The sequence below is a fragment of the Lepus europaeus genome, chromosome 3 (genome assembly GCF_033115175.1).
Source record: "Lepus europaeus isolate LE1 chromosome 3, mLepTim1.pri, whole genome shotgun sequence".
NCBI lineage: Eukaryota > Metazoa > Chordata > Mammalia > Lagomorpha > Leporidae > Lepus > Lepus europaeus.
Window position 1 is genome coordinate 139,123,701 of NC_084829.1, and position 14,350 is coordinate 139,138,050.

A 14,350-nucleotide genomic window follows, 5' to 3' on the forward strand; every position below is an offset into this window, starting at 1 on the left:
TAGGGCACAGGGTTCCACAGTTAGGTTCCACTAGGGTCGCTCAGGGGCTACCCTGGAAGAAAAGAACAAATGGAGAAAGAAAAGACCCCATATGACCACCACCATCCTCCCTTCCAAAACCACCACACTTGAGCCAGAACTGCTGTGGTTATAAAAGGGGACTTGAGAAAGTTTGTAGAAATGGAACAAAGGAAAGTTTATTTTGGGGCCAAAACATGTTGAAATCCATGTGTTGTTCTTTCATAATATACATTTTCCATGAACTTTCTGAACACCCTCTCATGCTTAAGTGGCTTTGGAGTAAGACATCACCTGGAAAAAGTTTATACTGCATGAAAACAAAAAAAGAAAAGCAATAATTGAATTTAAATATATTCTAGTACAGTTATAAAAGTAAATATGTAACTCAGGAGGGGTAACACTCTTTAAAATATTTATTGATTGATTTAAAAGTTAGAGTTACAGAGAGAGAACGAGGGAGGGAGGGAGGGAGATAGTGAGAGAGGAGAGAGAGGGAGAGGGAGAGGGAGAGAGAGAGAGAAAGAGAGAGAGAGATTGTCTATCTGCTGGTTCTCTCCCCAGATGGCTGCAATGGCTGGGGCTAGGCCAGACTGAAGTCGGAAGTCAGGAGCCAGCAGCTTCTTCTGGGTCTCCCACATAGGTAGCAGGGGCCCAAGGACTTGGGCCATCTTCCACTGCTTTTCTCAGGCCATTCTCAGGGAGCTAGATCAGACGTGGAATAGCCAGGACTCGACCCAGCACCCATATGGGATGCCAGAGTTGCAGATGGCAACTTTACCTGCTACACCACGACGCCAGCCCCAGAGTAACATATTAATTCATCAATATCTCCATACACATTAGTGCACACTTTACTTGAGTTAGCAAACTGGAGCAAGGAAGCAGTTTATTCTTGACTGTCAGGTTGTTAATTCTTCAGTTGCATAAATAAAAATTAGCTTAGCCCATGAACTTATATTCACTTCCCAAGAAACATCTAATCAGTTATTTGATAGTGTCATAAGTGTGGGCCAGTTAACTTGTGTAATTTGTTAAATTGAAGCCACCACTCTTCAGGTGGTTGTTCTCATAACAATATGTTATGAGATCTCAGAAAGTCTATGATCACAGGCAGCCTGAGCACGGGTGTTATCAACTTGTCTTAGCGCAATGGAATAATTATCTGGCATTTTCCCAGATTCTGCTATTAGCTCTGTGGAAGCCTCCTGGGATGCTCTCAGCTCTTACTGGTATACTTAAATCATCTGCCTTAGAGACACTGGACAGGTCTCTTTACTTCAAAACTGAGCCCAGTGGTTAAGAAACCAGTAGGGACACCCGCATCCTATACTGGAGCACTTGAGTTCAAGTCCATGTTCTTCAGATTCCAATTTCCTGCTGAATGCAGACCCTGGAAAGCAGCAGATGATGGCTCAAGTACCTGGGTCCTTGCCACTCATGTGAAAGACCCGGATTGAGTTCCGCAGCTCCTGACTTTGGCCTGGTCCAGCCCCTGCTGTTGTGGACATTTGGGAAGTGAACCAGCAGATGGAAGATCCTATCTGTCTAGCTCCCTGTCTCTCTGTTTTTCAAGTAAATTAAAATGAAAAAAACAAAACAACCTGAGCCCTTAGCCATTTAGCACTGTGCTATGCTGCCTTGGCATGGGCTAGAGGATAGGACCCAGGACCCTCCCCAGGGAAAAGCACATTTGCATCCCCAGAGTTTCGGCCTGACACTCATCTCCTACTCAAGCTGGGCCAAACAAGGCAGAAACCACAAGAATGTCTCCCTTGTAGGCCAAGAGCGAAGCCAGGGCATCCTTTCTCATAGGCTTGGGGCTCTGAGAGCGAAGTTCCAGTCCCAGAAGAAAACAAACCCTCTTACTGTCCTGCGGGGAAGAGTGGAGATGACTCAGCACAGGAGAGTGTGTGGACGCCTTTGTGCCTCCACAGTGAGGGTCTCATTGTGCTCCTCACATGTTTGATGTGTCCTTTCCTCTGGCCAGAGCATGATGAAAGGCTTCCCGAGGGTGGGAGGAACCTGTGGTCAGCACATGCTTTGAAGCGTGGCTCTACCCTCAGCTCCTTCAGAACTATGGGAGAATAGCAGGGCAGGTGTCAGGTGTAGCAGTTAAATCACGGCTTGCATCCCATATTTGAGTCTCTAGGTCTCAGTCCCAGCTCCACATACAATCCAGCTTCTTGCTAATACACCGCCTGGGAGGCAGCAGGTGATGGTTCGAGGACTTGGGTCCCTGCCAGCCGTGTAGAAGATTTGGATTGAGTTCCATGAACTTGGCTTTAGCCTGGCCTATCTGTGGCTGTTGTGGGCATTTAGGGATTGAATCAGCAAATGGAAGATCTGTCATTGTCTCTCTGCTTTTCTTTTTTTTTTTTCTTTTTTTTTTAACTATTTATTTATTTGAAAGGCAGAGTGAGAGAGAGAGAGAGAGAGAGAGAGAGAGAGAGAAGATCTCTGGTTCACTCCCCAAATGGCCACAACAGCCAGAGCTGAGCCAGGTCAAAGCTAGGCACCTGGAATTCCATCCAGGTCTCCCACATGAGTGGCAGGGACCTAAGCATTTGGGTCATCTTCAGCTGCTTTCCCAGGAGCATTAACAGGGAGCTGGATCAGAAGTGAAGCAGCCAGGTCTCAACCCAGTGGTCATATAGGATGTAGACATAACAGGTGGCATCTTAACCCACGACACCACAATGCTGGCCCCTCTCTGCCTTTCTAGTAAATTTTAAATGTTTTTATATTTTTATGAAAAAATGCCTACTATGAAAAAACTATGGATGGAGTTCAAGATTTTTGCATCAAAATAAACATGCTTTTTTAAAAATATTTTTATTTATGTATTTGGAAAGCAAGGAGACAGAGAGAGAGAAAGAGAAATGCAGAGACCTCCTGTCCATGGGTTCACTACCCAACTGGGGCTGGGCCAGATTAAAGCCAGGAACCAGCTGGGAACCTAACCCAGGTCTCCCATGTGGATGGCAGTGACCCACACACTTGAGCCAACACCACTGCCTCCCAGAGTGTGCATCAGAATGAAGCTGGAACTAGAGAGCCGAGACTCCATCCCACATAGTACGCAGGCATCCAAAACGGTGTCTTAGCCGCTGCACTCTACATCTACTCCTAAACTTGTCTTTAAACTCCGTATTTCCATGAACTTTTTGAAGGCCCCATATAGGTTTGTCCTTTCCTCCTATGACATCTCATCGCATGTAGCTATTTTTATTTAAGGTTCTGGTGATTTTTATGACCATAGCTTTTCTCCGTAGGTTGATTATAAAAGCTGAGGACAAGATGGACAAATCTGCAGTAAGTAGACAGTACAGACGGCAGCATTTGCTAAATGTTCCCAGTGGATAATCAAGAGGCTGAACCTCTTCACTGGGAAAAGTACTTGTGGTTGATAATGCCTGCTTGGTTTAGTGGAAATTTGGAAGCCTTCTTATCAATCAAAAAGCGTAAAAGAATGCCTAGTGGCTTAACTGACAAGGAAAAGGGGTCTAAGAACACAAGAAAGACAAGACACTACAGGAAGAGGAAGTGGAGTTAGCGGCCGGGAGCAAGGTCAGAGCTGCGAACACTGCAGGAGCAACCACAAGAAGTTGCAGCCAGGAGGGGCCCACGTGTCCACTCAAGGCCCAGCTCAGGCAGCTCTTAGCAGATAGATCCAAATTTCCACTCTTATGTGGCACTGGGGAATACTCACTGGAGGCTTTTGGACCACTGTGATGTGTCCGCTGCAAAACATATGTACATAGTTGTCTGTTTATTTCTAAATAAAACTTGGTTTTACTACACTACAATTATTGGACAAGCAAGCAGAGTTCATAACAGCTTCCTGCACTATCCAAAGGATGGTTTTCTTGGGTTCTGGCTCAGGCCAAAGATCACAATTTTGGCATCAGAAAACTTTGTCACTTAAACTTTCTGAGGCTAGTTTCCTCTTTTCTGAAATGGGAACATTTCTCTTCTTAACCAGGCCTACCAGGCATATAGTAGACACTTCATGAATATTAGTTTCCTTCCTTTTTTATAAGTCATAAGTATATCTGGCAAGATGATTATAACTTGAGACATTAGTGCATGTTTAAGCTGTAATAAATGTTTCCTGTAGGAAAGCAAAGGAAATAGCCTGAACTTTCAGAATCATTGCAAAAAAGCCCAGGAAGGCATTTGCTTACTGCCGTCTTACTCTTCTCCTGGTAGATGACTATGAGAACAAGTTAGCTGTCAATTGAACTTCCTTGGTGTTATGTTGTGTTCAGTTATCATAAAGTCAGCTCTGGGAATTAATTTCTCTTCAGAAGGAAATAATCTTTCAAGAAGCACCTACTCTTTTTACCATTTTTTCATGCATTTTTATAATTCTTTTATATCTGCATAATTTTAATTTAAAATACCACTTAAAAGTATTTTTTTTGACAGATAGAGGTAGACAGAAAGAGAGAGAGAAAGAAAGGTCTTTCTTCCATTGGTTCACCCCCCCCAAATGGCTACTATGGTCGGAGCTATGCTGATCCGAAGTCAGGAGCCAGGTGCTTCCTCCTGGTCTCCCATACAGGTGCAGGGACCCAAGCACTTGGGCCATCCTCCACTGCTTTCCTAGGCCATAGCAGAGAGCTGAACTGGAAGAGGAGCAACTGGGATTAGAACCCGGTGCCCACATGGGATGCCAGCGCCGCAGGCGGAGGATTAACCAAGTGAGGCATGGCGCCAGCCCCTAAAAGTAATTTTAAATATTTTCACTGACTGAAATTTATAATCTTCTTTTTAAATATTTATTTTATTTTTTGAAAGAGAGTTATAGGAAGAGGTAGAGACAGAAACAGAGAAAGAGAGAAAGAGGTCTTCCATCTACTGGTTCACTCCCCAAATGGCTGCCAAGGCCACAGCTGGGCTGATCAGAAGCCAGGAGCCAGAAGCTTCTTCTGGGTCTCCTGCACAAGTGCAGGGGCCCAAGCGCCTGGGCCACCCTCCGCTGCTTTCCCAGGCACATTAGCAGGGAGCTGGATTGGAAGTGGAGCATCCAGGACTTGAATTGGCATCCATATGGGATGCTGGCACTATAGGCCAGGGTTTTAACCTGCTGTGCCCCAATGCTGGCTCCAATATTTATAATCTTAAAAACTAGTTGACTTTGTTTACCTTGGTAAATATATATAGCTGTGTATTTAGATGTTCTCCTAGAGATTCTTATAACATCCAAAAAAAAAAAAATAGGTAAATAACTTTAAAACAAAAGTGAGAAAAAGAGCAACCAACGAGTTTTGTTAGTCCTGACAGCAAACACAAGCTTATTGCATTTTGTGTGCATGACATATGAACACCTTTTCTTAAAAAAATTTATTTATTTATTTATTTGAAAACCAGAGTTACAGAGAGAGGGAGAGACAGATCTTCCATCTGCTGGTTCACTCCCCAGTTGACCTCAACAGCCTGGGCTGGGAAAGGTCAAAGCCAGAAGCCTCTTCTGGATCTGTCACATGGATGTAGGAGCCCAAGCATTTGGGTCATCCTCTGCTGCTTTCCCAGGCACATTAACAGTGAACTGGATAGGGAGTGGAGCAGCCAGGACTCGAACTGGCGCCCTTAGGGAATATAGGCATTGTAGGCTGCGGCTTTACCCACTAAGCCACAATGCCAACCCCTGAATATCTTTCTGATGAGGATAACAGATGCTAGTGAAGACATCATTATATTAAAAAAGACACTGGGGCAGGCACCGTGGTGCAGCCGGTAATGCCATCACTTGGGAGGTTTGTATCTCATATCAGCGTATTAGGGTTTGAGTCCTGGGTTTCCAGTCCAGCTTTTTGTTGATGTGCACCCTGGGAGGCAGCAGGTGATGACTCAAGTACCTGCCACCCATGTGGGAGATCTGAGTGGAGTTCCAGGCTCCTGACTTCATCTGGGGCTGGCATTCGGGGAGTGAATCAGTGGATGAAAAAATCTCTCTCTCTCTCTCTCTCCTCTCTCCTCTCCCTTTCTCCCTTTCTCCCTTTCTCCCTTTATCTCTCCTCATTTTGCCTTTCAAATAAGTGAAAATAAAAGAAAACACAAAAGAAATGATCTGGGTTGGGAGTCTGGCCTAGCAGCAAAGATGTCGGTTAGGAAGCCAGGATCCAACATCAGTCTGGGTTTGACTCCTGGCTCTGGCTCCTAACTCCACCTTCCTGCTAATGCAGACCCTGAGAGAGAGTGGTGATGACTCAATTGGGTTCCTGCTACCCAGAGGGGAGACCTGGAGTGAGCTCCTGGCTCCAGCTTCTGTCCCCTGGTTGTTGTGGGTATATAGAGAATGAACCAGCAAACGAGAACTCTGACTGTTTCTCAAATTAAAAAAAGAAGAAGAAGAAGAAATTTAAAAAGAAAAGATCTGATCAAGTCCAAGTTACTATGCATTGATTAGTAATAATCACTACTAAATAAGAAAATAATATACTTCCATCAACAAATATTTATGGAACATCTATTACATGCCCAGGATTCTGTTAGTTCTTATATATCTGATTGTAAAGGAAATCACATATCTCTAACTAGTTACAGTGCGTATTTAAATGTACATCAAGTGATAGAATGTTTTTTTAACTGCATCAAAATACAAAATTAAGTACTATAAAAATTACTTTTATTTTAAAAAATAAATTGACAAAGAAGCAAGAGGTTATGCCAAAATGTAAACTCAGCTACAACAGCTTGTAGATTTATGGCTGTTAAGCTATCTGGAAACTATTCGCTTCCTTTAAAATTCAACTAGTTCAAGAAAGCCCTCTCACTCCCACAGGGCATATTAGCAGTAGAAATTGAGATCAGAGGGTTGGAGGAACAGAGACAGAGTTTATACAAAGTGAAGCCATATGTCCTAGCCTGGATTATTGTCCACAACCCTGCTATCCATCCCTCAGTCACCTAAGCCCACAGCACGCTGCAGTGGGTGGAGTGTATTTCCCCACTCTCTTGATGCTACCCATGTAATTGGCCCTGATTAATGGCATAACAATGAGTATGATGTGCACAAAGGATTGAAAAGTCCTCTGTCTTTTGGCTCAGCCTCTCACCCCTCTGTGATTGCTTTGAAGACAGTGTGCACTGGTAGCTGCTGCTCCTTCCATCTTGGCCCTGAGTGAGACACACAGGCAAGTCCTACATTTGATGGAAGTTGAGAGCCAGGCCAAATGACTAACAGTCAAAGCAGAGCTACTGCAGCTGAACTACAGACCCGTGAGCAAAAATTAAATGCCTCACATTAGAAGCTGTCGAGTTTTGGGGGACTTATATGTAGGATTTGGGGGATCAGGAGGTGAGTAATACCATTCCTGGCTACACTACGCAGCACATTTTGTCCACCCTATGGCACAGCAATGAATAAATAGTGTGAGGATTTTATACAGTTGTAGACAGAATTTATTGAGAAATCTCTAATAGATGTAATAAACCTCTCTGATCTAGAGAATTCTGGGACACAGGTGGGAAGCAGTGGAAAGCTTAGAAATAAGGCCAAACATGAATGAAAGTTCTACAACATCACACACTTGTCTATTAAAGTTACTGGGAGTTTCATGTCCCGAGGGCAAGTTGACACAATCATTACACTTGAATTCTTTTCCTGTTAAAAACACAGAGCTTCTCTTTTTCCACTCATCCTGGGAACACATTGTTGTAAATCAAAGCCTTTGGCTTAAGTAATTTAATAAGATGAGACTTTAATTCGATAGCAATATAATTGGAAAGGCAAGCACGCAGATGTCCTTCTTTGTTTTAGCTACTAAGAACAGAGAGAAGCATACTTATTATGCAAATGATGTATCTGATCCAAGAGAAGGATGAACTGTCACGGCGAGCTCTGTGAATGAAGGTTTGTGATAGTTCAAATGGAGCAAAATGAGGAGGAAACGATTCATTACCCAGCACACATGGCCCGTGCAGGACGTGAAACCAACCCACAGAACAACATCAAAATCTCGCGGGCAGAAGGAACTTACTTTCAGAAAAACGTCATCCATACATTGTTGATCTGAACTTTTTTGGCTTGGTAGTTGTGCTGGGGATGAGTTTTAATTTAAAAAAAATTGTTATGGGTACAATAAATGTAAGAAGTGAAGTTTTGCTCTAGTATCTTGTTCTGAGTGACAGAGAACTCAACTCAAGTCCACTTTAATAGGGCAGAAAAATCACTTACTTGTGTAACAGGAAAGCCTTGGGGTTATTTAGAATCACGAACAGCTTGATCCAGGAGCTCCAAAAATGTAATCAGAATTCAGTTTCTCATAGTTTCTTGGCTCTGCCTTCTGCTGCGTCAGCTTCATTCTTAAGATTCATGTGGTAGCCTCTGGCATCTCCAGGCTCATGTCTTCCTTATTGCTACAAGCTCCTATGGAAAGAGAAAAAATAGATCCCATGCAACAGCAGCCTCCACTCTGGTGGAGTCAATCCCCATAGCCAGGGCTACATGTTCCTGGGGTCCCCTGGAGGCCAGACAGACGGTTTTCTGTGAGAGGTAGGGGAGGAGGAGAAGAGTTCCCAGAGGAAAGCTTCCAGTCTTATTTTCTCCTTGCCTAAGACTGCTTTTGCTCTTCAACAACAGGGCTGCTTGGTCACAAGAGACATGGTGTGGCCTACAGAGACGATGCTATTTATTGTCACATCTGGAAGAAAGAGCTTTCTGAGCCCTGCTCTCTAGGTTCAGATCCATGTTTTAGTTTAGTCCAACACACGGTAGCATTGTGTTAAACTGTTCGGAGACAGAGTCTTTGGCAGTATTTGTCCTTTTAGAGAGGACAAGCTCAGTGTCTTCCATAGGCTACTGAATAGCAAGAGTAACGCCAAGTATGAGTTCAATAAATAAGAGGAAGTGTGCATCATCCAGAGAACAGGGATTCTGACAATGACGAGTGCATTTAGGTTTTCTTTTTCCTTCTTTTTAAAAGATTTGTTTATCTTTATGAAAGGCAGAGGGAGAGGAAAGACAGAAAGAATCTTCCATCTGCTGGTTCATTCCTCAAATGGCCACGACATCCAGAGCTGGGCCCAGATGAAGACAAGAGCCAGGAACTCCATCTGGATCTCTGATGTGGGGGGCAGGGATCCAAGTACTTGAGCCATCTTCCACGGCCTTCTCAGGTGCAATAGCAGGAAGCTGGATTGGAAGAGGAGCAGTGGGATTTGAATTGTTGCTCTGATATGGGGTGCCAGCAGCACAAAGAGTAAGTTAACCAGCTATGCCACGCCACCACTGACACAAATACATTTTGATATGCCCTGTTTCATAACCTCTGGATGGCTAACCCACTGAACACAATCATATCAGATGAGACATTTTTGTCCATAAGGAAAGAATATTGACATCTGGAGGCCAACCATTTGATTATTTTAGACATGTCAGTTCCGTGATTCTCAGATCCATCTTCTCTTCCAAGGAAATCACCCTGCCTACAGGCCTGCCAATGATCCAGTTCTAAGCACCTCCCAGTGGTGACCAAGCTATTGCCTGAGCAATGGCCTATGAATATTAAAAGCCCTGATATGAGCTGGTCTATTATTTTCTACAATGATTAATTTTGTGTGTCGATGGGACTGGTACACAGGGTACCCAGATAGTTGGTCAAATGCTGTTCTTCATAATGTAGTTGGGCTTCATCCAATCAGTTGGGGCATGAATGGAACAGAAAGGTTGACTGCCCCAAGTAAATGCAAATCCCCCACAGGCTGCCCTGGACTTTATTTATCTGCACCACCAGCTGTCTTGGGTCTCCAGCTAGATGGCCTATACTACAGATGTGGACTTGCCAATCGCTGTAATTGGGTGAGCCAATTCCTTATAAACTATACACGTTTCCTATTGATTTTCTGTCTTCAGTGAACTGTGATGAATACAGATTCCTAGAGCTGCCATAACAAATCACTGCACACTGGGTGATTTAAAACAACAGGAACGTAACGCCTCACAGTTCTGCAGGCCAGAAGGCTGACATCAAGGTCATGGCAAGGCTGTTTCCTTCTGGAGGCTCTAGGACCATTCTGACCCTTGCCTCTCTTCTCGTGTCTGGAGGCTGCTACAAATCTTTAGCAGTCCTTGGCTTGTGGTTTCCCTCCAACCTCTGCCTCCACCTTTGCTTAGCCTTGGCCTCTCCGTGTCTTCCTGTCTGTCTCCTCTAAGAACAACTATCACTGGGGTTAGGATCCACTCTACTCCATCCTAAGATCCTTACTTAACCTACATCTACCAAACTCCTATCAGAAGTCAGATGGTTGACATTGTGGCACAGCAGGTTAAGCTGCCACCTACAGTACCAACATCCCAAATGGACACTGGTTTGAGTTCAGGCTGCCCCACTTCTGATCCCACTCTCTGCTAATGTGCCTGGGAAAGCAGTGGAAGATAGCCCAAGTGCTTGGGGCCCTGCCACCCACATGGGAGACCCAGATGAAGCTCCTGGCTTCAGCCTGGCCCAGCGCTAGGTGTTGTGGCCATCTGGGAATTGTACCAGCAAATGAAAGATCTCTCTCTTTTTCTCTGTCTCTCCTTCTCTCTCCCTGTAACTCTACCTTTCAAACAAATAATACATCTAAAAAGAAAGAAATGATAAATACAGTAGAAGCTATGAGGAAGAAAAGAGGTACAGGATTTACTGTAAGGAAATCAGTTGGTAGCAGAAAGAGAAACGAGATCAAAAGCATTAGAGTAATGCTGATAGCACCTGCGCACTCAAGTGATGGCGATAAAGTACTGTCCCTGCAGCTGCTTTGGACTGCTCGGATTCTGCACATGTCTGTTGGTCTTCAGTTTTATTTATTGAGATTCTGTGTCTCTGTTTGCCCAGTATGTATTTTAACAGTTACTATTACTAGACCTTGCTGAAGGATATCTCTTTTACTTGTAACCTGAAGAGCTTAGTGGCTAGACTATATTTAAGATAACTGTGGAGTAAAATTTGTGTGTGGGGGGCTGGCACTGTGGTACAGCAGGTTAAGCCACTGTCTGCAGTGTCGGCATCCCATATGGGTACCAGTTCGAGTTCTGGATGCTCTGCTTATTATCCAGCTCCTTGCTAATGCATCTGGGAAAGCAGCAGAAGATGGCCCAAATGCTTGGGTTCCCTGTACCCGGGTGGAGACCTGGAAGAAGCTCTTGGCTCCTGGTTTCTCCCTGGCCCAGCCCCAGGCCATTGTGGCCATTAAGGCAGTGAACCAGCCAATAGAAGAGCTCTCTCCCTGTAACTCTGGCTTTCAAATAAATAAATAAAATTTTTATTTAAATAAATTTTAAAAAATTTGTGTGGTTTATGTCCTTTAAGACCCCAGTTATTCTAATTAAATTCTAACTAATCCTTTTTTTTTTTTTTTTTGCTATAAACAATTTAAATAACTTTTTGGGCTATTATGATAGACATCTGGGTAACTTTCCAGAATGATAAGTGACAGGAAGAGGAGCAGCTGCTTTTTGAGCTGCGTGTGCTACATGCTCCTTCCCGCTCCTCCACACTGGCTTCAGCCCACTCACTGGCTACAGAATATGGTGAAATGGGGCTGGCCTTGAGGTGTAGCCCGTGAAGCAGGTGCCAGCATCCTATCTGGATGGGCCAATTTGAGTCCTGGCTGCTCCACTTCTGATCCAGTTACTTGTTAATGGCCTGAGAAAAGCAGCAGAGGCTGGCCCAAGTATTTGAGCCCCTGCTACCTATGTGGGAGACCTGGATGAAGCTCTTAGATCCTGGTTCCTGGCTTCGGCTTAGCTCAGCTCAGACCTGGCCATTGTAGCCATCTGGGGAGTGAACCAGCAATTGGAAGTGCGTGCTCTCTCTCTCTCTCTGGCTCCAATCAATAAAAATATCCTTTTTTTTTTGGAAAAAAAAAGAATATGGTAAAGGAAAATGCCTACTATGATGTCTTAGAGGGCAAATTCCGTGTCACCCTGGAAGCATGGGAAAAATCTTAGAGGAAATCAGTCTTTTTAAATATCATTCTGGTAAGAATCCAAGTAGGGGCTGTGGCTTGGTAGGCAAAGCCTCCACCTGCAGTGCCAGCATCCCATATGGGTGCCAGTTCATATTCTGGTGGCCCCTCTTCCTATCCAGCTCTCTGCTAATGGCCTGGAAAAGCAATAGAAAGTGGCCCAAGTACTTGGGCTGCTGTACCCATGTGGGAGACCCAGAAGAAGCTCCTGACTCCTGGCTCCAGCTGTTGTGACCATTTGGAGAGTGAACCAGTGGAGAAGAACTCTATCTCTCCTTCTGTCTGTAACTCCGCCTCTCAAATAAATAAGCAAACATTTTTTTAAAAAACATCCAAATTAAGGAGATAAGTTTAAACAGAGTTCTCAAGCTTATGAAGTCTCTCTGATGACAAGAAAAGACAATTATATGACGAACTATAGGCAGTACAGGAGGGTGGAGCAGGTTGAGGATCAGTCTCACCAGCGGTCATTTTCAATATTTTTTTAAGGAGGAGAAAGGCTACAGAGACAAATGGAGAGAAAAAATGTTGTACATCAGCTCTTAGTCACCACAGAATATTTATATAATGGTGCACCCATAAACCAGCTCTGCAAGAGAATGTGATGTGTGGCAAATGTGAAGGTTGAGGAGGTAAGAAATGGGTGGCAGCGTGCTGTCTCCATTGCTGGGGAACAGGAATACAAGGAGGAATTCATCACAGAGCACCTGAATGGTTCAACAAATTCAGTGTGTGTGTGTTCATGGAGAGCTAAGGCCACGGGGAAAGATCAGCCCAGAAGATAGATGTAGAAATGGGAGCCAGATAGTTCAAGACAAGGAGGTTCTAGAAGTTCATATTGACCAAGGCATGAAAGAGGGCCAGAAAATTCCACAGTGAGGGAGACCAAGAACCAGGACTGGAAGCAGGAGTCACTGCAACTGTGTTGGACTCAAAGAACCACCCTGTTTTTACTGAACAAGGAGATCTTTTCGTGTGTATAGACACACACAGCTGGTTGAAGCATTGCACAGCTTCTACAAATGAATGTCCACTCTTGACAACCAAACCATAGTCATCAGCATTCATCCAAGTCAGATTGTCAAGCACAGAGTACATGCTCAATGGGCAAACCAATTCATCACAGACCATCTGAAGAGTGTTGTTGAATTTAAGGTGAACTTTCCTCATAATGAACTTCTCTTTTTCCAAATCAACTCTCATTGCTGGGAAAAGCTCGTGCCAGAGAGGAAGGGAGTAGAAGATAATGTAGAGTTGGTGGGTTTTGATCCAAGCCAGCAAAGAAGGCACCATTTGTGTTAATCAGCTGTTTGTCACCAGGACTAAAAACCTAAGCCAAGGTAGTTATGAAGGAAGGAAGGAGGCTTATTTGGTTCATAGTTTTGGAAGTTAACAGGCTAAGATCAGGCAGGCCCTATCAGTTCAACTTTGGTGAGGGTGGTTGATGGGAATGGCGGGGTATGGGCCAAGGAAGGGTGACATGTGAGCCAGGAAGCAGAGAGAGAGAGAGACTCTACCCAACTTGGATCTTACAACCGACACTCTGCCTTAGGCCCTTCCAAGGCCCATTTACTAAACATTGTAACTGGGCCAAGTTTCTACCTTCCCAGTACCACCAATCCATGATCTTAGTGTTTAAAGTCCTACATGAGTTTGGGAACCAACTCATGTTCAGTACCATTATAGAAAGTCTTTGATGATAATTAACATCATCCCAGATGCAGTATTCAATATCAAATTTCTTTTTTTTTTTAAGATTTTATTTATTTATTTGAGAGTGAGAGCTACAGAGACAGGGAGAGACAGAGAGAAATGTCTTCCATCTACTGGCTCATTCCCCAAATGGCCACAATGGCCAGAGCTGGGCCAATACAAACCAGGTGCCACCCCTGGGTCTCTCACGTGGGTGCAGGGGCCCAAGGACTTGGGCCATCTTCCACTGCTTTCCCAGGCCATAGCAGAGAGCTAGATCAGAAGAGGAGCAGCCGGGACTAGAACCAGAACTCATATGGGATGCCAGCGCCACAGGCAGAAGCATAGTCATACCATGCCACAGCGCTGGCTCTAATGTCAAACTTCTTAATGAGAAGAATGCATTTTGCATACAGTATGACAATGATCACAATATGCTCCCTGCTTGCTACTGTTTTTGTTAATATTCAGTTATAGTAGTGTTTTGGTTTTCAGCAGAAAGGATTTTAAAAAAAAGCTTTGTTTTATTTGTTTGAAAGGCTGAGTGAGAGTGAGAAAGAGAGTGACAGAGAGAGAAAAAGAGATCTTCCATATGCTGGTTCACTCCCAAATGTAAGACTGGGACTGGGCCGGGCAGACGCCAGGAACCTGGAACTCCATCCTGGTCTCCCATGTGGGCAGC

General features: G+C 44.2%; 1 pseudogene; it reads left to right on the forward strand.

Moving 5' to 3' along the window:
- The first annotated feature begins 12,302 nt into the window (after positions 1-12,302).
- Positions 12,303-13,278, forward strand: LOC133756673 (dnaJ homolog subfamily A member 1-like; annotated as a pseudogene).
- The last annotated feature ends 1,072 nt before the right edge of the window (positions 13,279-14,350 follow it).